This window comes from Vicugna pacos, unplaced genomic scaffold, assembly GCF_048564905.1.
Source record: "Vicugna pacos unplaced genomic scaffold, VicPac4 SAC-SAT, whole genome shotgun sequence".
Lineage (NCBI taxonomy): Eukaryota > Metazoa > Chordata > Mammalia > Artiodactyla > Camelidae > Vicugna > Vicugna pacos.
Genome location: NW_027328721.1, coordinates 19,789,329 through 19,814,328, shown reverse-complemented (window position 1 = coordinate 19,814,328; position 25,000 = coordinate 19,789,329). Strand labels below are relative to the sequence as shown.

Below are 25,000 nucleotides of genomic sequence, written 5' to 3'. Positions count from 1 at the left end.
ATCGCTAGAGAAGGCTTTCTCACCGAGGGCGCATCGCCCCCTACCCAGCGGGGGACCCCTTCAGGCCTACGGAAGTCCGCCGAGGTGGACGTCAGCGCTCGGCTGGGCAGGAGGGGCCTGCGGTAGGGGTAAGCAGCGGGCCGAAAAGCGAGCGTTCGCGGTCGGGGCCGGGGCAAGCCCGTGCCGCCTCGCGAGGAGACGCACCCAAGGCCGCGTGGGGACGAGACAGGCGCCCGCCCCCACCGGCACATCACCCGGCCCCACCACGTCCGCTCCCACGCCCGGGCGCGAGCCCCGCAGAGGGGGGGACCCACCCGGCGTGCGCCCGGCCACGTCAGTCCCCCCCGTACAGGGTGAGGACGACGACCAGGAGGCGGCCCCGGCCCCAACCGAGGGTGGGGAGCGGGGCCACGCCTCGCTTACCGTCTCGACCCCTCCCCCACTGCTCAAGAGAGTGGCTCGGGACACACGACCACCGCAGGGGTTACCCGAGAGGACACGCTGGGGACGGGAAGCGATGCCACCGCTCGGCCTCGGGCACCTGAGGGACAACCTGGAGCGCTCCAGGGGCACCACAGAGGGCCAAGGCGAGACACGCTCGCACCCCGGCGAGGGGATACGTGGCGTGGCGGCGGGGGCAGCCCTCCCCCACCGCGGGGGAGGGCCGCTCGCGAGACAAGACGCCGAGCAGGCGAGGAGGCGAGAGGTGTCTGCCGCGTCACAAGACCCCGGCCCCGCCGACACCACGAGGCACGGGAGACCGAGGTCGGGCCGGAGTCCGCACCCCTTCCTTGCCCCCGCCACCCACGGGCGGTGGAGGAGAGGCGAGGGGCCCGCAGGCAGAACGAGAAGAGAGGCCACGTTCACCATGAACGTCCCGTCCCTCGTCTGGCGCGGCTTAGGCCCGGCCCGGGAGAGCATGACGTCACCACATCGGTCAGGTGAGCGAGCGAGCGAGCGAGCGAGCCATGGGGCAGGGAAGCCCCAGAGCCAGAAGGGAGGGCCCGGCGAGGACAACCACCAGAGGGGGGCCTGCTTCAGCCTCGCCAGGCGCCACCCACTCCTCGTTCCTCTACGAGGAGAGTGGCCAACGACCCCAGGCGGAGAATGCCTGACACGCGGCACGGAGCCTGGGAGGGTGGGGTCGTGCCGGCCACCACCGGGTGCCTGCGGCAGGGAGCGCACGGGGTAAAAGACCCACGCCGCCACCTCACCCCACCGCCCTCGGGCCACCAGAGACCGGAGGCGGCACCACGGGCCACGTCAGCCGGACGCACACACGAGAGCCGGCGCGCAGGCCCGAGCGGGCGGCTCAAGTGTCAGAAGCAGAGTCAGCTTCTACCAGGCCAGGGCTCACGCAGAGACAAAGCCCAAGAGCCCCACACGCGTCCGGAGACCCAACACTCGGTGACAGACACCGAGAAAGACCGTGTCAGCACCTATCTGCTGGCAGAAAATGCCCAACACGAAAGGAAAAATGACAGCGCCCGGAAACGGGTCGGGTCCACGATTTGCAGGGGGGGCCCCGGGACCTCGGTCCGGCCACCTGCCCCCAGCCCTACCCCCATAAATGGCAGCCCCGAAGCTCTCGGGGGCCATCTGATCGACCGGGGGGGGGAGGGGGAGGGGGAGGGGTTGAGGAGGAGCAGTGGGAATGGGAAGGGACGAGAGGGAGACGGGATCGGGCCGGGGACGCCCTGCCCGTTTCTCGCCCGCGTGGCCGGGGACTCGGGGAGATGCCACAGAGGCGCCTCCGAGGAGAGGGCCCCCCACGAGGGACCGCTCCCGAGCACCGGGCCGGGGAAAGCCTGCCTCCCCCACATCCCTCGCAGGACGCCCCCGTGCCGGTCCCCGAGTCCGGATGAAGTCTCGGTCCCTCAAATGCCACCGGAACCCACGCGGGCAGGCTTACGGGCCGGGGGGCGCCCTCCCTGGCCTCCCGCGCCAACAGGGGCCGGCCCAGCCACGTCTCCGGGTCCATCGGGACTCAGAAAACATTTCATCCAAGGAGGCGCCTCCGACGACCGGGAACCCCAGCGCGCCCGTCCCCGGCCTCACCGCACTGGGCCCGGGCCGCTCCTCGCCTCGGGAGCAGTCGTCCAAGGGACACAGACGAGGGCCGGACCACCTAGCCGCCGGCGGCCCGGGCGCGGGACACCCCGTCCCTTTCCCCCGCGGCGGCACGGCGCAGGCCGTGTCCGATCGGCTCGGGTCGGTCCCCGCGGCTGCAGGGGCACAGGCGGATGCTGGTCGACCAGGCCAGGCCACACGGCTTCCCCCTACACACGAGATCCCGGGAGCGCGGCGACAGTCACCCCCTCATCAGCCTGCGAGTCCAATCTGCGCCGAGAGCAGGACGCGCCCGCGGCTCAGCGCCACGGGGACTGTCACCGCCGGTGTCGCCAGCCTCCCCGAAGTCTGCCTCGGGCCCCGCCGCCGAGCCCCATCCCTTGCCGAGGTCGCCGACGCTCGGGAGAAGAGGGACGATCTCAAGAGCGGCAGCCAGATGGCGCCCGACAGCCGTCGCCAACGTCCCCGGAACCGATCCCGACCGCCGGCCGCCCAAACGCCCGAGACCGTCCCGGGCTGAGGCGCCGGGCGGCCGGCCGGCGCGACCCCGTGGCGTCCGCCTCGGAGCCCGCTCACCCTCGTCACGGCACGGCACGGCACGGCACGGCGGCATGAGGCGACGCGACGCGACGCGACCCACCCCGGCAGCAGATCAGGGCGGGGAGGACGGAGGGAGCCGGGGTTTGGCAAGACACGGCCGGCCGGGCGGGCGGCTGCCGCGAAGGGGACGCGCTCCCCACGCGATTCCCCGGGCGGGGGAGATCACACGGACACGCCGGCGGGTGGCCCAGAGCGACCAGGACGAGATCCCGGGTTCCCGGCGGCGGGGGGGGGGGGGTGGGAAGGGGAGGAGGGAAACAGGGAGGGAAGGCGGGGGCTGGCAAACCGAAACCAGGCGAGCGCTCCGAGAACAACGCAGGAATCGGCTTTGGAGTCCGTCCTCTCGAATGCAGGAGGTCTTTTGAAAGCAGACAGGCAAAGCCCAGAAGCTAGAAAAGAAAGGATGAAGACCGTCAACCCCATCGAAGTGGAAAGAAAAATCGATCTTGGCACAGATCGCGACAAAGCCCAAAGACAACAAATGGGCGCGTGGGGAAAACGCACTCGCGGTCGGTCGTGAGAACACGGACGTCAGCACGGCTGACCACAACCACAGGGAGGAGGAGGAAAAACAAAAAAATGCGGGCGGCGGTTGGGGGGGGGGGCGAGTCGATAGCCACCCGCTCGGTAAATCGAGGTTCAGTGCATCTACACAGAACAACACTGTGCATGGGCATCCGCGTGTCTGTGTGTGCATGTGTGCCCGTGTCTGTGTCTGTGTGTGTGTGTCGGTGTGTGTGTTTGACACACAGTCACACGTGGACAAGGAAACTGTAGCCCCATGTGGAAAAAAAAAAAAAACATGAAAACAAACGACAAAACCCACCACCAAAGGGAAATCAAGTTGTAGAACTTACTCTGGGGTTTTAACAAAAAACAACAACAACAACAAACAAACAAACAAACAAAAATGTAGAAAAAGCACCACCACAGCCCATCAGGGGTTCCTCTCCTAAACAGTCCAAGAACTCGGTCAACTCCACCTCCTAGAAGCCAACAAACCAATGATGAAACACGGGCAGGAGACCCAAACTGACTTTTTCAGTTTAAAAGAAAAAAAAAATTATTTTGTATCCAAATGGGGAAGGGGCGGGGGCGGGGGAGGATGGTGTGTAGAACTCAGCGGCAGAGTGCCTGTCCAGCACGCGCAAGGTCCAGGGTTCGATCTTCAGGACCTCCGTTCAAGTAAATAAGGAAGTCGGTGAGTCAGGCAATCACTAAGTCAGGCAACAAACCAGCAAAAGAAACGAATTACCTCCCCTCCCCGAATAAGCAAACAACAACCAAAAACAACAACAGCAACAAGAACAACAACAACAAAAAAAAGCCTAAATAAATAAATATATGTAAATAAGTAAGCAAGTAAATACATAAATAAGTAAACAAAAACAATTTAAAAAGGGGGAAAACGCACGCATTTCTGTTTGTAAGAGATATCCAGACAGGCCCAGAACCTGGAATCACGACAGCAAGTTCCAAAAACAAGCAGAAAGTGCCTGCTTCTGACGGAACATGTGATAGAGACCACCGTTCGATGGGGCCGGGTGGGCGGGCTGGCGGGCGGACACAGAGCTATGGACTCATACCTGACAGAATCCGCTCTCCGACAGAAGACAGAAGGCAACACGGAACAGGGGTTGGCGGTGGGGGCGAGGGGGAGAGGGCAAAACGGAGGTGGAGGAAAGCCATTAGGGAATACAGGACAGAAGTCCCTCAAAACATCCCACAGGAAACTCCTGGAAGACCCGGCAGTTCCACTAAGGGCCCGCGGATGGACGAATGGACAGTGTCACGTGGTCTGGAGAGACCTACACCTTGAGGGGATGATGTTAACCAAGTGACCTAAGTCCAAGAGGGATGTTGTCACTTCGAGGCAGAATCCCCAAGACAATACGCAGGAACACATGCAAGGAAGCTGAAACAGGCTCATGGATACCAAGAAGGAACAATGAGTGCAATGGGTGAGGGAGAGGAATAAGTACAAGCTTCCAGTTATCTCCAATTATTAAATACATTAATCACGGGTTGTCATGGACAGCAGGGCGAGTCGAGTCAATCCATACTATTGTCATGACGCTGTCCGGTGACGGATCCGTAACCAGACTCATCGCGGTGATCATCGTGGAACATGGAAGAATCCCGAATCGCTATGTTGGACACGTGAAAACTGACATCCTATTGTCAGGTCAATTATGAGAGAGAGTAGGGGAGAGAGAGAGAGAGAGAGAGAGAGAGAGAGAGAGAGAGAGAGAGAGAGAGAGAGAGAGAGAGAGAGGAGAGAGAGAGAGAGAGAGAAAATTCTCACTGTCTTCCCCCAAAAAAAAAAAAAAGAGTTCAAAAAGAGTTCAGTGAGATAAAGAGTGGATGTAGGTGAGGGCAATAGGTGGAGGAGCTGAAAACCACGACGGCGACACATGTGCAGCATCCCACACGGTGGCAGTGTGGTCCTATGCATGCTCAGCCGTCTCCTAGCCACCTCCAAGTTGACATCCAGGGTCATCCTTTTAGGTTTCGTGGCTGCACTTTCGTCTGTCTCGGGCAATACTCTCTCTTGATTTTCCATGGGGGAAGGGAGGTGGGGTGGCCGGGCGGGCCACACCACGACACACCGCGTCGCGCGTGACCTGGATAACAGATACACACCCGTCCACCACCCACGGGCTCCGAAATCTGTCACTGGTCACGACGCACACTTCCTCGGTCCTTTACGGAGCGATGGCGGACCGAACAGGCAGCGGCCAACTTTGCCGTGCACACAATGACACTTCATCCCTCGTGGAAACAAACTGATGACGAGACAGCATGGTCAGGGGGCGGGTGTCCTTTCAGGAAGACACAGTCATTGAAAGTCCTGCGCACGGGAACTGGGCCAAGGGAGATCTCTATCACCCTACCCAACCCCGATCCAAATTCTCATTCGGGCAGCTAAGGGTCAAGGTCAAAGTTTCTTTCTTCCCGGGGCGGGGGCGGGGGGGGATCCTTTTGGGCCTCGATGGTTGTTCAGCTGGAGAGATCACCCTTGGGCTGCACATACATTTCGGGGTGGTCCATAGGGCTCCACGACAGTCCCGCCACCAGGCAGATGGTTCCACCTGATGAAACCGGTCTGGTCTTTCGTTCCAGGAAGACAAAGGTCCGTGGCCGAAGCCAACGAGAAAACCCCGGGTGTGAGTCCGGAGCGCCACCACTCTGGAAGATGTCTAGGCGTCGGGCTCGAAGAGGCTCGGGCGGCCTGAAAAACGCATGCGGGTTCAGGTCCACTTTCCAAGCGGCCTCCACAGCAATGGGCAGGAGGAGGGTCTCGAGAGGGGACACGGCAGTGATCTCTCTCCAGCAGATGTCCAGCTGCTCAGTCCGGCTCGGCGGGGCTTCAGGGAAAGGGCGGCTTTGGTTCTCGAGGATGCCAAGTCCAAAGCGGGAGAACCATGGGCAACGGGAGTCGGAAGAGCGTTGGCCAACTATCGGAGAAAACTCGAAGCACGCGTGACGTGGCCCAGCGTATCAGTGGAAGGCAGGGCGGGGTGGGGAGGGGGAGGGTGGCGGGAAGCACGCAAAGATGATGACACAGAACCGCATTCTCATCTCTATCACGCTGTACGAGAGTTTCCACTGAGACATGCTCCCCTTCCCCTGGTCTCTCCAAGGACGCGCATTTCTACCAAAAATCACCCCCATTCAGACTTGTCAGCTGGCCAGATCAGCATGCTTCCACGAAATTCGGCCTGAAGATGGACAGAAGTCCATTAAGCATAGCCATCGCCCCTAGAGGCTCTCGGACACCCGCTCTGCTGGAACGTTTCCTAAGGACGGCAGACGAAGATGGTCTCCACATGCTTTCCAGGAGACGTTCCTCAGAACGAGACCGTGACTATTCCGGAGACCGTGACTATTCCGAAGCAAGCCCGAATCGGTCACAGCAAATGTTCACGAGGAAGTCACGGTGAACCATCTGGGACACAAGTGTTTCCCAACCGGTCCACGTACGGACACGATTTGGTCCTAGCCAGAAACAGACACTTTCTCCTCACAGCATCCTTTTGTTTTGTTTTGTTTTGTTTTGTTTTGTTTTGTTTTGTTTTGTTTTATTTTATTTTATTTTATTTTATTTTATTTTATTTTACTTGTATGTATATATGTATGTATGCACATACGTATGTATGTATGTATGTACGTACGTACGTATGTAAGTAAGTAAGTATGTGTGTATTCCGGTCTGTCTGTCTGTCTGTCTGTCTGTCTGTCGGTCCATCCGTCCTCCGAAGGTATACCAGTCATGTCGGCCAACACACTTGACAGATCTCGAGTCTTTCCTATCAGAAGGATATCAAAGCACGTCCCCTTCGACTCATGGAGCCAGGAACGAACGCTTCCGTATCTCATCTTCTTTGGAAACGATCTAAACATTCCAGGGACGTCGCCAGACGCTCCAGTTGCAAGGGACCAAAAACTACGTGGAGGAGGCACCAATTTTTCAGAGACGGGCCGCCTCCCCCCCCCCCAACACACACACTACCCCCCAGGACTGCTTGGGATGTGAACACTTCCTGAGACTTGAGACCGAGCCAGCCATCGCTCCCAGACTCTTTATTTTATTTTATTTTATTTTATTTTATTTTATTTTATTTTATTTTATTTTATTTTTCTGGCTGACACATTTCATGACAGAGGTAACCCACAGGAACTTCAAGGATTCGGGGTAAACCTAGGGAGGCAAAAAGTTTCACCTCGAACGCTGCTCATCACAATCAAGACATGGCTCTTTTCACGAGACCAATCCCTTGACATTTGGTTTTCTGGATGGAAGGATCTGTCCCAGATCATGTCAACCTGAAGGAAAACATTTGGGTTCCTTCCTGTTCGCATTCCCTGCCTGCATGTTCCCTTGAAAACCAGTTCCATAGAGCTCTTTCGTGAATGAACTCTGGCAAGTGTATCTGGAGGGAGAAACACGTCAGGCCTACAAGCCGGGGACGTACACACGTGCCTACATGCATACATGGGACTGGGCCCTTTCCAGATCCTTGGACGGCAGTACCATAGAAATGAGGATGGCTTCCACAAGACTCTCAGGCAAGCCAAGCTCTGTTGCGAAAGCGATAGCTTGTGCACAAAGGAGAAGGTGGCATGACGGGAGGGGGGGAAGGGGAGCACCAGCTCCCTGAGCAGCAGGGGCCACTTGCTTTTCTACCTAAAGGAAGGGCTTTGTCTCAGGATCACTGATCACTTCCACAAATCATCCAATATCTTGGCTCGGCCGCAGGCGCCTCCAGGGTGCAGAGCCATCGCCCCAGGCTCTGTGGGGAATAGAGAAGACTTCCGTGAGGGGAAAGAAATGCATGAGAATTTTCTGCAAGAAAGCTCAGGAACACATAATGTAAACATGGAGAGTTGAGCTTCCTGTCTTGTGACAACTAGGTCTGCTGGGTCATGTCACAGAGAGCAAGCGAATCCTTTATTCCCCTGAGCCTTTTTCTTTCTCTTTCTCTTTCTTTGTTCTTTTTTCCCTTTAGAGTGTGTGTGTGTGTGTGTGTGTGTGTGTGTGTGTGTGTGTGTGTGTGCGCGCGCGCGCGCGCGCGCGCGCGCGTGTGTGTGTGTCTGTCTGTCTGTGTGTGTCTGTGTATGTCTCTGAAACTCAGGTAATGCCCTGTCTCATACAGACGAGACCAGCAGATCGACATGACCAGAGACTTTGTAGCTTTCATTTAAAAACTATAGGTCACTCATGAGTCGGGTAGGACGGGTGCTGCGTCCAGCGCAGTTCGGGACCGTGTCTGAGGACGGGCGACGCAAGAATTAAGAAACAAAGAGACAAAGTAAAGAGCAAAAATGGGACCAGGGGACTCAAGGTCTCGTGGATCTAGAGTGCCAAAAGCCTGGTCGACAGCCTGTTTATTGGGAGTCTACGGCTCAGGGGGGAAAAAAAAAAAAAGATATGCGATCAAAGAGGTGGGGCTTTAGATATTTCATACCAGAAGCACGAAGTTCTGCTTGCTGGCTAACTGATTCATTTCAGGCCTAACCCTTCCAGGAACAATCACCCTCCTCCGGGGATGCAAAATTTCTAAGCGTATATCCTGTGATTGCCTCTGGGACATCTCGAGATAGCAAATATTTCCCCGGGGTTAAACCGCATGCTTTCCTGCCAGAACCAAGTTCTGTTAATGGCTGATCTGGCTTCCCATGACCGTCCATTGTTTTACCCTAAGGAAATATCTGCCATCCTTTGTGCCCTCACGGTCAATCTCAGGATTGCCCCTCACACAATTTCTTTAGCATCATGCATGTTCTAGGTCATCTACTGTGTAAAACATGAAAACAAAGCAAGCGTGTGCATTTTTAAGCAAGTTAAGTGTGAATGTAAGATTTTAAGCTCATGGAAATGTTGGTGCAGCTTGGTTTCTAGTTGCTTGTTTTCCAGCAGCTTGTTTCCCAGCAGACGCGTAGGACACTAGAGAACCCACTCACTTAGAAAGAACCGATGGGACGGGTAAGGTTTTTCGGCTCGGAGGGTGAAAGCTTTTAAACTCTGCGTGGAAAAAAAGACGTTTCAGATGTATATTTCTCCTTAAGAAGGCTGCGAATTAGAGTTTCGACGAGGGAGCCCTCGCAGCAGTGTGCACGTTTAAAAAGGCCTCCGCGTGCCCCCCCCCCCTTTTTTTGTTTCTTCCATTTGGTTTCAGGTTCTACCTGATTCAGCCCCCTGGCCTCAGTCTCAGGCCATTGTGAGCTATGTAGACGTTTCTGACGTTGTCGAGACGGACAAGATAAGGACGGTTCCCCCAGAGAACAGGGCCGCTGCTTCTATGAGATCAAAAAGCTGACCTGCTCATCCAGCTCTATGTTTAGGAATTTGCTCCTTTCTGGGAAAGCGTAGAGCTCTGCGGTAGAGTGCGTGCTCAGCATGCACAAGGCCTTGGGCTCAGTCCCCACTACCACCACTGAAAACGTAGAATAAATCTAAATAATTACTTAAAACGTAGATAAAGACACCTAACGACCCGTCCCCCCTCCAAAAAGATAAAAACTTTTTGTTAAAAAAAAATTTGTTTTTTAAATTAAAAAGACAGGAGGAGGAAGAGGACGAGGACGAGGATGAGGAGGAGAAATTAGCTTCTTTCCAACAAGGAGATTTCCAGGTCAAATGGAGAGCCAAATATTTCTATGTTCTAAGACTTCAGCTTTCCACGTATCCTGGTGTCAAAACGTCTGCACGGGTAAAGATTGTTCATCATTCTGTGCCTATGCACTTCCTGCATTTTGGAGTGTTCATCTGTCCTTTCTCTTAGGAATAGATGATCATCATAAACAGCAGTTCTGTTGATTAAACCCCCTTTTAAAATATCGTTGTTTCATGTTCACTAAAGTTACCTAATAATCACTTCACGATCTATGGAAGTCAAATCATTGTGCTGTACACCTGAAACTGATAGAGGGCTGTATGTCAAACCTATATCAATAAAACTGAAAAAAGAAAAGAAGAAGAAGAAGAAAAGAAAAGTCGGCTCGGGGCATCCGATAAAGGCCCTCTTTCTGAGCGCACAAGTCAACCTCGGGCCGATTCACCCTGACCCTGAAGAAGGGCAAAAATCACCCTCCACTCTATCTCCCGTTAGGTCCCGGACACTAGCCAGAGTTCCCCCTCCCTCAACCCCCACCCCGTTCTTGCGTCACACTGTGTGGGCTCAGGCACACAACCTATCGGTTTCCTTGAGCGTGTGGAATGAATATCGCCCGAAGGGAATTTCCTCTGTTGTCGTTTAAATAAGCTGACGTGTTAATCAGTGCTACGGAGGGACACATTCCCTTTGACCTGATCAACCAGAATGACATCCCAGGACCCAGGAATGTACAATATCATGGATTGGAAAGTATCTTAGAATTCAGAAATCATGGTGATGTGGGTCTGATGACCTAGCTGGCTCCATACAAACCAAGAGATGAAGGTGCCCAACGTTTTCACTCGATGCTGCCTAAGTTCTTGACAGTCACTTTAAAAAAGGAAAAGGAAAATTTGGATGGCACGCTTAGTTTTGATAATGCCCTCTGACTGCATGGTGAAACGCAAGGAAAAGCCGTGACGCTCGCCCACGGTATAGAGAGAAACGCAGAACCGTGTTTCTGGTAGCCTTCTTCACCGCTGCGCCAAGGCGGGAGCGACGGCTACCTCATGCAAAGGAGGAGAGGACGGGTTTCTCGGCCCCGTCACACAATGCCAGGCAGAAGAAACCTTCTCTGATGAGACATAAGCGTGTCAAAGCGCATCCCTGCGTCGAAGGCTTCGGTTTCCCGGGGAAGGGGGTCGAGCCGAGGGACCCAGGACCCCACGTCAGTCAGTCAGTCTTTCACTGGATTCACTGGCCTCGCTCTTACCCCTCAGCAATGGCCGCTCAGATTGCTCACGGGGGTCTTTACCTTCTGGCTTTAGGAAGGACTTTAAACTTCGGCTGAGGGGCAGACACCCAGAAGGGTTCTTTCAGTTCACCCCATCTTAGGGAATGCCATACCCAACACGTTGGTTTTCATCCCATCGTGGGCCTACCTACCGGAGAGTTTTGCTGCTTAAAAGTCCCCTGTGCTCCACCTATTCATCAACAACCCCCCCCGCCACAACACACACACACACACACACACACACACACACACACACGCACGCGCGCACACTCACACACACACACACACACACACACACACACAGAGAGAGAGAGAGAGAGAGAGAGAGAGAGAGAGAGAGAGAGAGAGAGAGAGAGAAAGAGAGAGAGAGAGACACAACCTTCACCCCCGCACACACACAACCCCACTCATCTTTTCACCCTCTCTGGGCTTTTGCCCTTTTGAGAATGAACGTCATCCAGAGCCGGTACCCTACAGGATGCCACCTTTTCAGATTGGCTCCTTTCAGGGAGTCATGTGCACGCAGAAACTGCCCCGCCTGTCTCCCACAGGTCTCTCGGCTCCACGGGCCCCTGGTTTCCTTTTTAGAGCCAAATCACATGCCGTGGCACGGACCTAGCCCGGGCTACGTGTCCCTTCACCTCTTGAAGGACGCGTCTGTCTCGGTCGCCTCCACGGTTCCGGCGGTGATGAAGCAAGCCCCTCCACCCCCCACCCCCACCCCGCCCGCCATCCAGGTCCGTCCGTCCGCGTTCAGGTTTCCGCGTGGACGGAGCCCCGAGGGCTAGGCCTCAGGGTGAGGGTGGTATGGCGGGTGGCGGGTGGCACACTGAAGGGTCCGAAATCCGGAGGATGCCGGCAAGGAAGGTCGCCAGGTCAAAGCCTTCCTTCCCTCCCTCCGTCTCCTTAGGGTGGATGGCTGGGCCCATGAATTCAGAGAGGACACGAGACACATGGTGTGAACCGAGATTCCCAAGCCAGGAGACCTGGTGGAGGGTAAAGAAACGAGCTTATTGGGGGGGGGGGGGGCCGGGGGGGGATGGGGGGGTTCTTAGGACTGCAGCCCAGGAGACACAGATGCAAGAAAGAAGCACTGGAAGTGTGTGTCACCAGACTACCCCACGGGGCAAGTGGAGAAGGGGAAACGAAAGAAAACACCACAAGAGCAAGGCGGGAACTTTGAAACGACAAGGCTGCAGCTAGCAGCTGCTGGCAGATTTGTTTTTGAAACCGGTTGGTGGCGCCCTTGAGCTTGATACAGTTCTGACCACTCATGCCCCCCCTCCCCCCATGGATGCCGGTGTCGGGACCCAGGGGAGGCCACCCCAAACATGTATGTGCCTCCGTGGCACACGGATAGGTTAGAAATGAGAGTGACCGAAGAAGCCGAGGGGCCGGCCAGCAGACGCAAGAGGGACCGGACCCTCAGACTCTTCTTTCTGTCTCCCTGAAAGCGGGAAATCAATCACTTCCGTGGAGGGTGCCCTCCCTGCATCTGGACTTAGGAAATCACCCTGATCTCCCACTGAGAGCCTTCAGGCCCCGGAAGCCTAGAGAAAACCAACCAACCTCGTGACTTCTTTCAGGGGCTTCCCCCCCCAAAACCCAAACTCCGTCTCGATTCTTCACAGACGGGTCACCCAAAACCAAAGTCTCTCAGCCCGGTCCATTTCGCACAAAGGGCTGATTTCTTGTCCTAAAACGGAGAAAAGCTGCCTGCTTCGGGGACACATGAGTGCTTGAATGAAAGACAGGAGGTTCCCTGTCGCTCCTGCTCAACGATCCGTCTGGGGTCCATTTTTGGATCAGTCCAGCCCAGAGGACTCAAGATGTGTAGAGGGAGGGGACAACGTGCCCCTCCCCGAAACAAGACTATGTCTGTAACCAAGTTCCTCCCACTGGCCGTCCAGCTCCATTTTGGATGACTGAATCCTGGTTCACCTCATTTGGCTGTTTTGTTTTGTTTCGTTGTGTTTGTTCTTGTTTTTGTTTTTTGATTAATAGACTTTATTTCCTAGAGCAGTTTCAGGCTCACAGCAGAATTGAGCAGAAAATACAGAGAGTTCTCACACAGCCCTCCCCACCCACACATATATCCTCCCCTCCCCTCAACATCCCTCATCAGTGTGGCCTATTTGGTCAAACTGATGGTCCGACATGGACACGCTATTATCAATCAAAGTCCATAGTTTACATGACGGTTCACTCTTGATGTCGTACGTTCTATGGGTTTTGACAAATGCATAATGACATGTAGCCACCACTATGGTATCCGACGGAATAATTTCATCGCCTTAAAAAAATCCCACACGCTGTATCTGTTCATTCCTCCTTCCCTCCCTCTCCCCAAACCCCTGGATACCACGATCTTTTTATTGTTTCTAGAGCTTTGCCTTTTCCAGGATGTCCTTTGGTTGGAATTGTCCAGTTGGTAACATTTTCAGACCGGTTTCTTTGATTTAGTAAGATGTCTTCTAAGTTTCTTCCATGTCTTTCATGGCTTGATAGCTAATTTCCTTGTCTTTCTTTCTTTTTTATTCATGTATTTATTTTTTAATTTTTTACTGCACACATATTTTTTAATTTACATATACGTACTGTTCATTGTTTCCAGGAAGGTTTAGCGCTTTAGCTTTTTAAACTTACATAGTTATCAAAGGAATAAAGCCAACCGCAAAATAAGGATGAATTCAAAAAGATACACACACCCTGCTATTAACAGCAACATCATTTATAATGGCCAAGATACGGAAGCATCCTAAGTGCACATCAATATTTGAATAGATAAAAAGAGGGGACACACACACACACACACACACACACACACACACACACACACATATACACACACGGAATGGAATACAATTCACCCGTAAGAAAGAAGGATATTTTGCCATTTGTGGCCTTTCCTTTCCTTTTTTTTTTTTTTTTTTTTCCCCTCCTCCACTTTAAAAACCAGAATTTTATAACTGGGATAAACACTTCCATTGCGTCAAAAACAGTAAAATGCCTAGAAATAAACTTAATCGAGGAGGTTACCTATACTCCAGAATCTGAAATGACACAAAGAAATGGAAAGCTGTCTTGTGCTCTTGCATTGGCAGAATCAATACTATCAAAATGGCCACACTACCCAAAGCAATCCGCAGGTTCCGTGCAACCCCTGTCAAAATACTCACGACATTCCTCACAGAACTAGAACAAACAATTTCAAAATGTATAAGGAACAACGGAAGACCCTAAACAGGGAAAGCCATCTTTTGTAGGTCTCCTCTCTCTCTCTCTCTCCCTCTCTCTCTCTCTCTCTCTTTCTCTCTCTCTCCCCCCTCCCTCCCTCCCTTTCTCTGTCATGTTTTTGTTCTCTTTTCTTAGGGTTTGATGACTTGAGACGATCCTTTAACATTCCTTGTAAAGCCGGCTTGATGGTGCTGAAATCTTGTAGCTTTCGTTTATCTGTGAAGCTTTTGATTTCTCCCTCAAATCTGAACGAGAGCCTTGCGGAGTAGAGTATTCTTGGCTGTCACTTTTCCCCTTTCATCACTTTAAATATGTTGTGCCACCCACTTCTGGCCTGTAGAGTTTCTGCTGAAAAATCAGCTGATAACCTTACGGGAGTTCCCTTGTATGTTATTTGTTGCTTTTCTCTCGCTCATTTTAATATTTTCTCCTTACCCTTAATTTTGGTCAATTTGATGATGATGTGTCTCGGTGTGTTCCCGTATGGTACTCTCGGCACTTCCACCTCATTTGGTTATTTAAAGGATCTTCAGTCTGTTCAATTCATAGGAGAGAACTTCCACACGTATTTCTTCTCAGTTTTATGAAACAAAGAAGGACCCAGAAAACTGGCAAAACATAAATGCTCTTCTATTGGGTTGAGCAAAGACAGGCCCTGGCCGGGGAGGGGGGGGGGTGTAGATGTATGTTATGTCCTGATTCCAGGAAGGAAAGGGGCCGGGGTCAGCGTGCCCTTCTTTCTGGGGTATCTGTCTGTTCGCTTTTGGTGTTCGGCTGGTTTGGTTATTTCGGCTTTCTGTTTGGTTCCTTTCACAGATCCAGTGGCTCAAAGCAGCATTCTGATTTTCTTTTCTCCTGGGGTTTGGTTTTTGATAGGTAGAGGGACAGGGCCCACGCAGGGGTGGGGGTGGGGGTGGGGGTCACTGCGGCAGAGAAAGGGAGGCGGCTATGGTGAAATCATCGAGCTGAGGGGATTTCTACGAGAGGGACTCTCCGAAGTGAATGGGGTCCAAGGAGATCATCAGGGTTTCTGTGTGCTCGGTTGGTTTTGTTCGTGCGTGTGTTTGTTTTTTCTGGACGAGGCCAAAGAACTCCTCGGGTGGAGGTGCGTGTCCGAAGGGTCTGACAGGATGGGAGGATGCGGGGCGAGTCAGTCCATGTGCCCAGAAAGAGAGAGAACCTGTCATAGCTGAGACTCAGGCCTTTTTTGGACCTAGGCCCAGAGAGCAGTTCGGCTCCGAGCATTCACGGAGAAGTTCGTCGCCACCTCAGTCGTGTCCCCCACCCCCGCCCTCCCCCACGCCTCGGCCCCCAGTGAAGGAGGAATCATGAAGTGGCCGCACTTAGGCTAAGCCAATTTTGGGCTTTATGCTTACTGCTTGCTTTTAGAACGATCAGCAAACTCGACTGACCAGACACCGCTCCCAGCCCCAGGCCCACTGTTCAAAGCAGCTAAAGTTGTCGATTCTAACTGTTTGTTTGATTGGACCTTCCTCTGATCGTTCAAATTGACAATCATGTTTGACGTCTGAGTCTTTCCCCAGGAAGGGAGTCACGGGAGGATAAGCTCAGGAGAACGACCAGCCCCCTCCCACCCCCCCACCCCGAGTTCCTCCGTGGCGCTGGTGCCGCCGGGTGAGTCTGACCAGAGAAAGAAGGTCACGGGCTGATGACCTACTAGACCACCAGGAGGTCCCATGTTACCAGACACTCATCCAGATTTAGGAGGAAGTTTTATCAGAGACCCTTGTTGATCATGAGCACCTTTTATGCTCCCGCCTGTTGTGATTCCCTTTCATGCTCCAACCTGTTCGTCCACAGAAGCATGAAACCCCAACCCCAAGACGGGTTCACAGTTTGGAAGGCACTACTAGCCTGCTGTGAGTCCCCTTTGCCCAGCAAAGCAATCAAGCTGCCTCTTTTCTTCTAAACTCTAAGACCCTGTCTCTGGGTTATTTGGCTCGTCAGGGACGGGGTTGGGGGGGGCGATCTTTCGGCAACACCCGCACAAGTTTCCCTGAGTGGCAGGAACCAGCGTGGCCCTCAGGCCTCAGCCCCGCAGGCAGGCAGGCAGGCAGGCAGGCAGGCAGGCAGGCAGGCAGGCAGGCAGGCAGAGCTGGAGCGACCGTTGGTCCCGCCCCCGCCCGCGCACCCCCCCCCCCGCCCCCCGCCGCTGCTTCCGCCGCCGCCGCCGCCGCCGCCGCCGCCACTGCCGCCGCCGCCCAGGCCTCCTCCACCGATCGGTCCCAAATCGGGTCCTAAATCGACTGGACTGTCTCCTGGAAGCGGGGGCGGGGACGTCAGGAGGATCCATTCGGCAGGGCCTCGTTCAATCGCTTCATTCAAATGCAGAAAGCTCTGTGCTCAGGTCAGAGCCTTTGACTTGGCCTCCGGCTCCTCTCCGTTGAACGGCTTTTGTTTTTTGGTTTCAATTTCCCCACCCTTAGGCCACCCCGTCCCAACTGCACGGAGGGAGGCGGGAGGGAGGGGGAGAATCTCGCCTGGTCTCAGGCCAAAGGAGTCCCCTCCTTTTCCTAACCTGGGTAAACCCCACTAAACCGTTTGAGAATCATGGAAGGGCATGGAAGCAGACCTCTGACTTGATAGATTCCTCTGGGATGGGAGACTTTAAAAAAAAAAAAAATTCTTTTTCCCCTGCTTCCAGGGAGGCAGAAAGGAGGGACAGAGTGTTCCTCTTGCCTCGGGCAGTTCTTTCTTTGTTTGTTTCTTTCTTTTGTTAAATCATGCTTTTTTTTTTTTTCCCTTCCTTTTTTTTCCTTCCAGTTTTATTGAGACAGAGTTGACATACAGCAGTGTATACTTTGGGGGGCGGGCGGGGAGAGGAATTCGATTTTATGCATTTATTTTTGACCGGAGGTACTGGGGATTTAACCCAAGACCTTGTGCTTGCTTGCTAAGCACACACTCTACCACTGACCTATACCCTCCCCCTTGGCCACTTGTGAAGTCCCTTTCATTCAGCATAATCCATCGGGCACATTTTGGGGCAGCCTACTCTGGACCCCAACATTTCCCTATTCTGTAACTTCCCTGGAAGTTTTACACATTAAAAGCTGGGCTGTTGACTGTGCGTGTGCGTGTGCGTGTGCGTCCGTGCGTGCGTGCGTGCGGTCTGGGGGCAGGAGGGAGGGAATGGTTTCCTAGGGGGCCTGCGTTTCATGGACCCAGTTTCTTAGTTCTGAGAACAGGTCTGTTCAAGGAAACTGTTGCCGTTGTAGTATCTCGTCTCAGGAGGCGGTGGTGTCAATGGGCTTCTGAAGCTAGGCCTAGGGAGCAAGCAGTCAGGTATCGCCTAAGAGGCACTTGTGTGGACAACCAAAGTACAGCACAAAGGTGAATCGTCGGAGCAGATGAGAAACCAGATTCAGGGCCGGGAGTAGGGGGTCAGTCTGGTAGGAGATTTCCACACATCGGGGTCATCGAAACGGCTCGAGCAGTTTGAAATGCCTCTGATGATGTCCTGGGGTGTTCGGCTCAACTCTCTGAGCGGCTCCCCCGAAAACAGGCCCGAGGATGGTTTCCACAGGAGCTGTTGTGGCCATTTCTCTGACGTTTACCTCCCGTTGTCCAGCTTCAGTCTGCAAGGCTTCAGGAGACGGAGCGTTTTCGTACTCAATGATGCCAAGGCAAAAGGGTGAGAGAAAATGGGAAACATTCGTGGAGAGGGTCCTAGGCAGATAGTGGACGCAACTAGAAGACCTTCAGTCTCCGGGCTGGCTTTCAGGTTGAGACAAAAACCCTAAGGAAAGCGCTTGCTGCCACAGGACATAGACTAACATGGGAACCATCCAGAGAAGATCAGCACGGCCCCTGAACGTGGACGACACACGCCCATGCGTGAAGCGTTCCATAGTTTTAGTGAAGTCAGTCACCCAGGGAAAGACAGATATCCTATGCCATCACTTCTAGGTGGGATCTGAAAGTAAGTCAAGACACCCATCCATACATAAATAACTCCATTTTAAAAAGACTCCAAGGAACCTATTTACAAAACAGAAACAGACTGGACTCGCAGACATGGAAAAGAAACCGATGGTTAACACAGGGGACAGGGTAGGGTGGAGGAACGGGGTAAGGCGGAGGGATAAATCAGGAGTTTGGGATTAGCAGATATAAACCACCCTATACAAACTAGGTACACAAGTAGGTCCTACTGTCTAGCACAGGGAACTATGTTCAATAGCTTGTAATAACCTATCCTGAAAAAGTATACGTGTGTGTGTGTGTGTGTGTGTGTGTGTGTGTGTGTGTGTGTGTGTGTGTGAATAAGTGAATCACTATGCCGTACGTCATAAATGAACACAACATTGTAAGTCAACTATACTTCCATTGACAGAGAGTTCCTACAATAAGCAGGCAGACAGACCGACAGACCGTCAGACAGACAGACAGGCAGGCAGACAGACAGACACACACACACACACACACACACACACACACACACACACACACACACTGTCTGTCTGTCTGTCTGTCTGTCTGTCTCTCTCTCTCTCTCTCTCTCTTTCTCTGTCTGTCTGTCTATCTGTCTGTCTCTCTTCTAAGGGTGGAGAAGAGTTTGCTGAGCTATTTCGGGGGCCCTCTCATCCTAGTTCCTATCTCCAAGTTGGTTCAAAGTCCAAAAGGCCGTCAAGCACTTAGTCAGATAGGTCCCTCGAAGAATACCTCCCACATCACGATGACAGACTTCTTAGGCCAGCCGAGAAGGTCCTTCAGTTCTGTGCCCATCTTGGCTCTAAGTTGATGTCAGTCCTCCAGGATCCAAGAAAGCCACGTTGGAAAACAAGTGGTGATTTTGATGGGACAGAAGATCAGTCATTTGGGGGGCGAAGGGTGGGGTAGGGAGAGATACCAGCCTGTCTGTCTGTCTGTTTTCATCCAGTGTGGGAGCCTTCCCAAAGAGATAACTCGAGAAGAGAGAAACGGGGAGTTGACAAAGAACACGTGCGGTGGCGTGCCCTCCCCCCACCCCAGGAGAAGGCCAAGCCAGAAGTCCCTCCGGATGGCGGGCTCTGGACTCCGGCTTCCAGGGGAAGCGATATTTTTTCCTCCCCATTTCAGGCCCGGAAGAAGAGGGAGAGGCAGAGTGTCCTTCTCGGGCATCCGTTGTTTCTGAAGCACGCTTGTTGCCGAAAGATCGGCCCCCGTCCCCGATGAGCCCAAGAATCCAGAGACAAGGTCTTGGAGCTTAGAAGAAAAGAGGTCATTTTATCGCTCTGCCGGGCAAAGGGGATTCACAGCAGGCTAGCGTCTTCAAAACTGTGTACCCACCTTGGGGATGGAGTGGGTGGGGTGGTTCTAGAGCCATAGCTCAAACAATCAAGCATCGATCACCATCCACAGAATCGTTTTCTCATCAGAAGACTCAGCATGGTGTCACGATGCCTCCCAGGTGACCCATTCTATAGAGGCTGGCGGTTAGATCTCATTATCTCATAAGCACTCAAGGTGTGGCCTTCTTGGTCACTCAGGCTATTTTGTCAGGTCAGTAGTCCCGTGACCGACCTTCTCCTCGGAGAAGGACTCAGAGACCCAGCACGATGATGACTTGCAATGACTGAAATACAGTAGAAACAGTAAGATCGATAGCTTCCAGTTTCAACAACGGGCCTGGAACCGTGAGCAGCAACCGGTCAGTCAGAAGAGTCGACCGTTTTAAGGGCGAGCATAAGAAACCGAATGACACCCCCCCCCAAGCAAATGAATGAATGAATGAATGACCTAATGATCCTCCCCTCCTCTCCCCCCCCCCCCCGCCCCAAAACGAAGCAATCCGTTAGCCTAATTCCGGCCATTTTATTCATCCTCCTTCACCCTGAAGCCCCAGTCAGCCACGTGCCACAGTGGTCTGTTTTCCGGTTTCCTCCACCACCCCAACCCCCACCAACGACCACCCCGCCAACATCCCCCCATGCCCAACCACCGCCCCAAGCGCGGGACTGGACGGGGGTGCTGGGGGCTGAGGGGGCGGCGATGGCGGCTTGAGGTGAGGGTGGGGAGTGTTCCGCCCAGATCGTATAGGAAGCTCAAACACAGCTGCAGTACGAGACGAGATGGTAGATTTCTGTGAGTCCTCCCTCCTCTTAAAATCCTTCCTAAGGAGGAGACAGACAGAAAGAGAAACATCACCCTCACTCCCAACGCCTCCTGTGCCCTCGTTGCACCCCAAAACAACAACAAGAAAAACAAAAACAAACACAACCACAAATAACTCGCTATCCCTGGGGAAGAAGGTTTCGATGGCATGGGGATATCATTCTAAACTTCATTCCCTCTTCATCACATTTCATGGAAACCGATTGCAATCTATGAGGCCCTGTGAAGGTAGGGGTTGGGGGGTAGGGAGGAGGGAGGGAAGGGAAGGGGGGGAGAGAGAGAGAGAGAGAGAGAGAGAGAGAGAGAGCGCAGAGGAGAGGAGGGATAAAAGGGGAGAGGACAGGAAAGGAGAGGAGGGAAAAGAGGGGAGGGAAGGGGAAGCGAGAGGAGGCGAGGGGAGAGGAGAGGAGTGGAGGAGAGGGGAGAAGAGAGGAGCGGAGGGGTGAGGGGGGAAGGGAGGGGAGAACAGGGAAGAGGAGAGGAGGGGAGAGGAGAGGAAAGAGAGACAAGGGAGACAGACAGAAAGGCACACACACACACACACACACACACACACACACACACACACACACACACACACACACAGAATAGCGAAATGGAGAGAGAGACAGAGAGAGACAGACAGACAGACAGACACGGATCTAGGTCCGGGAGACTACACATGGGTATTCTTCTGAGTGATTTTATGTGTTTTCTCAATCGCCACCTATGGAGATAAAAGTCGCTCCCATAAGATGAAGGGAGTCCTTCTGCCACCGCCCCCGGCCCCGCCCTCCAGCACCGCTTGTGTTTGTCAGGGATTCCAAGCCAAAGCACGTGGAGGAGTGGGAGAGCTTCCTGGCGGCCCAAGGGGGAGGAAAGTCCGGCAGCATGAGAGAGGTAGTTGGCACGGGGAAGCTGGAGGCAGGCTGACGAGAAGATGGGTGAGGGGGCAGGGAGGAGGGTTTCCCAAGTTGGAGAGCCAAGACGAGGGAGGGGAGCCGTCGGTGGTCGCGTTCTGACCCCGACCCCGACCCAGACTGGAGCGGATCCCTGAAAGGAGGCGGTTCGGGCTCTCCTGCCGAGAACGCCCCTCTCTTCCTCTTTGTGCAGAAACACCTTCCGCGGACCGAGAAAGTCCATCCCGAGACCCTCGTCGGAAGAGTCCTTTCCAGACCCATCACGATCCTCCTGGGCCAAGGGGTCCAGGGGATGGGGCGGGGCCTCCATTCGATCCGTCTTCCGTCCGTCCATCCATCCGCAAGATCTTGAATATCCATGTAGGATTCCGGATGGTAGCAGTTTTCCAGGATCCTCCAGATCCTTGTAAGACCTCTCCTGGCAGATTCGACCCCTAGGTCGTACCGCGCAGCACAGGGCACTAGATTCAGTCCCTCGGGACGAGGGTTCCTGAAAAAGACCAGGAAAAAGAAGAACACAATCACTATGGTGTGCACCAGCCAGAAACCAGCACAACCTCGTCACTCTAACAGACTTGCCAAAGGCGGGGTGGGGAGAGAAAGTCATAGGATGGCTACCATCCCTCCCACCCCCACCCCACACGCCAAGCCCCCCAGCCCATCGTCATCCCTGCTCCCCCTCCTCCTCCCCCTCCCCTCCATCGACGCCCGCCTCCCGCTTGTACCCCACTCCTCCGAACCCAGCACCACCCACCTCGGCCTGGACGTGCTCGGCTCGGCTCGGCTCGGCTCGGCCCGGCCCGGCCCGGCCCGGCCCGGCCGTCCGGCCGACTTCTTCGCAGTGTCTAAAATAGCGCCCGGCCGACAGGCAGGTGGCACACGGCACCCGGCAGGGGAGCGAGCGGGACGGTTCGGGATCTCTGGGCGGCGGGGACACGCGGCCGGACAACCAGGAGCACGGACGGCCTGGCGTGCGTTTCTCCGCTCGGGGGGCCTCGACCAGGGACTGTGGTACGGGGAACGGGGACACACACACACACACACACACACACACACACACACACACACACACACACCCACCCCTTCACCCCCACCCCCACCCCCACCTCCACCTCTGACAGCTTTCATTTGTTTTCGGCCGACCGTCCCTCGATGAGGTACAAGTGCCGGGGCTGGGGCTGGGGCTGGGGCTGGGGGGGTGGAGTTCCTCCCTCCACAACGACCCCACACGGGCTCTGTTCCAGTCACCCGAGTCCTCTTCCAAGTGAGACCACAGGCCTCCATCACCCGGCGTGAGCACTCGGGGGAAAAAGTCACCATCCTCATCGCTCCGCTCCACCTCTACACGTGAAGAACAGTTCCCAGCCCACGCCACTCAACCCCACCCCACGCCCCGATGCCACCCACCGCAGTGGAGAGAAACGAGACGAATCCACAGACGTCCATCCATCCGATGAAGAAACGGACGGCCCCATTCCAAGGAAGCATAGATATCTAGTCAGGAGATTCATCGAGTACTATGGAGGCGGTGGGAAAGGGGGGGGTGTGTTGCGGTGGGGAGGGCCTAGAGATCCAGCAGTACAGCCCGTGCTTAGCATGCAAAAAATAAAGGCCCAGGGTTCAATCCCCAGCACCTACTCTTCAAAAATAACCCGCGGAGAAGCAAGACGGCGGAGTAGAAGGACACTCGTAGCTCACCCTCTCCCACAAATACACCAAAACTCACATCGACGGACCCACTCGGCCAATCAGAGCACCTGCGGAACTCCGACAGAACACCGCCCTCTTCGAAAGACAAAGACGCCCAAAATCTGGTAGGAGAAAAGGAGAAAAGAAAGAGTAAAAAGCAAAACAGTGCGGGAGGGACCGGTCCCGCGGGGAGGGAGCGGCAGAGGAGGAATAGGGCTCGTTCGCCAAAACTGCCCCTCTCCAACGGAGAGGCCGACGGGACGGAGGGGGCGCCCCCGAGCCTCAGATCTACCCAGAGCACCCCTTGACCGACCGATCCAAGTGAAAGGGGCACAGAGGGTCCCCGCGACACCCAGCCCGAGTCGCAGGCCGGCAGCCAGGGGCCGGGACAGGCCGCACGAGCCGGGCGGAGGACCGGGGCGGCGGCCGGGAGGGGATACAGAGCAGAACAACCCGCCCCCCCCCCCCATACATGACGGGAAAAGAAAGGCAAAGCAACACGGCCGGTGTGCCCTGGGGGGAGGGGCGCCGTAGCCTCCGTCTCCTCAGATCCGCGGCGCCATCACCGGCGCTTCTCGCGAGAAGAGAGGCGGGACGCAGCCACAGCCGCCATAGCCTCTGGCGTGCAGCATGCGGGCGGGGGCGGGGCCGAGACTCGAATCCGCACCCTGGGGCTCCGCAGCCTTCTAGGCAGGACTGAGATTCGTTTACAGCCCGAGGCAGATAGGATATTTCTGCCCCGGTACCTCAGAGAACTCGCGCCACCATGACTAAGAAGGAGCCGAGTTTTGGGACGCAGCTAGGGGCGGGGCGGTTCCACGGTCTTCCCCGAGCCCACCTACGGAGAGGAGCGCCGCCGACCCGAGTCGGAGCACACAGCCGCACGGAGCAGCGGAACGACCGGGGCCGGGAGAGGGCGGGCGGCCAGCCAGCCACCCTCCTTCCCGGGAGGAACGCAGCATCCGACCGCGGTGCCGGGAACACGTCCCCCCCCCCCTTTTTTTTTTCCTTTTCCTTTCTCTTTTTTAATCTCTCTTCTATCGGTTTTACCTTCTGTTACCTTTTTAACCTTGACTTTTGAACAGTCGTCTACGTCGACGGTTTTAATCCCTTTTAAATGTTTCCTTGAAAATCTTTTTATTATTATTATTTTTAAACATCCACCCCCTTTCCTTTTTCTCTTCTCTTGGTTTAGATCTCCTGTTATTGATTATTTACAGGTTTCAGATATCGTTTCTCGATCTTTTTTCTCCTTTTTATTAAGGTTATTAAAAGACGTCTCAACTCGATCGCTCTTCTGCTTCCACTTACTCTTCTATTATTGATTACACAGTGTCTTCAAACCTTTTCTTTCTCCCTCCTTTTCAAATCCTGTGTTTTATCTCTTGTTAAAGTCTGTTCTATTTCCGATTACCTTTTAAAAATTTACTTTTGAAACAATTGTGTTTTATTTTCTGATCTTTTCTATTTTTTAAAGGCTTTTAGAAGACGTCTCACCTCGATCGCTCTTCTGCTTCCACTTGCTCTTCTATTATTGCTTGTACACTCTTTTCAAACCTTTTTTTCCTCCATTCTTTTAAAATCCGGCTCCCCCACCCCCCTCCCCCTCCCACCGTCTCTGTCTCTGTCTCTCTCTCTCCCCCTATCCCCCTCTCCGTCTCCCTCTATCTCCCTCTCCCTCTCTCTCTCTCTCTCTCTCTCTCTCTCTCTCTCTCTCTCTCTCTCTCTCTCTCCCCCTCTCCCTCTCCCTCTCCCCCCCTTTTAAAGTTTTATTCCTGTATAGGCTTTAGATAAATACCTAAACTCCTTAAGGACCACAATAGATAACTGATACTCCTTAAGCCACAGTGCCAGAGAGATAGGAGCAGCATGAGGAAGCAGAGGAACCACTCCCAATGAAAAGAGCCAGAGAAATTCCCTGAAAGCACGATCCACAAAATAGACACGGATGGCCTGCTAGATCAAGATTTCAAAAAAGGAGAGATCCAAGTACCGAA

At 54.3% G+C, this 25,000-nt stretch overlaps 1 non-coding gene across 1 annotated transcript; it reads left to right on the top strand.

The window, feature by feature from the left end:
- The first annotated feature begins 18,069 nt into the window (after positions 1-18,069).
- Positions 18,070-18,176, top strand: LOC140692271 (U6 spliceosomal RNA). Its single transcript, XR_012067841.1, has one exon. It is a non-coding gene; the product is annotated as a U6 spliceosomal RNA (small nuclear RNA).
- The last annotated feature ends 6,824 nt before the right edge of the window (positions 18,177-25,000 follow it).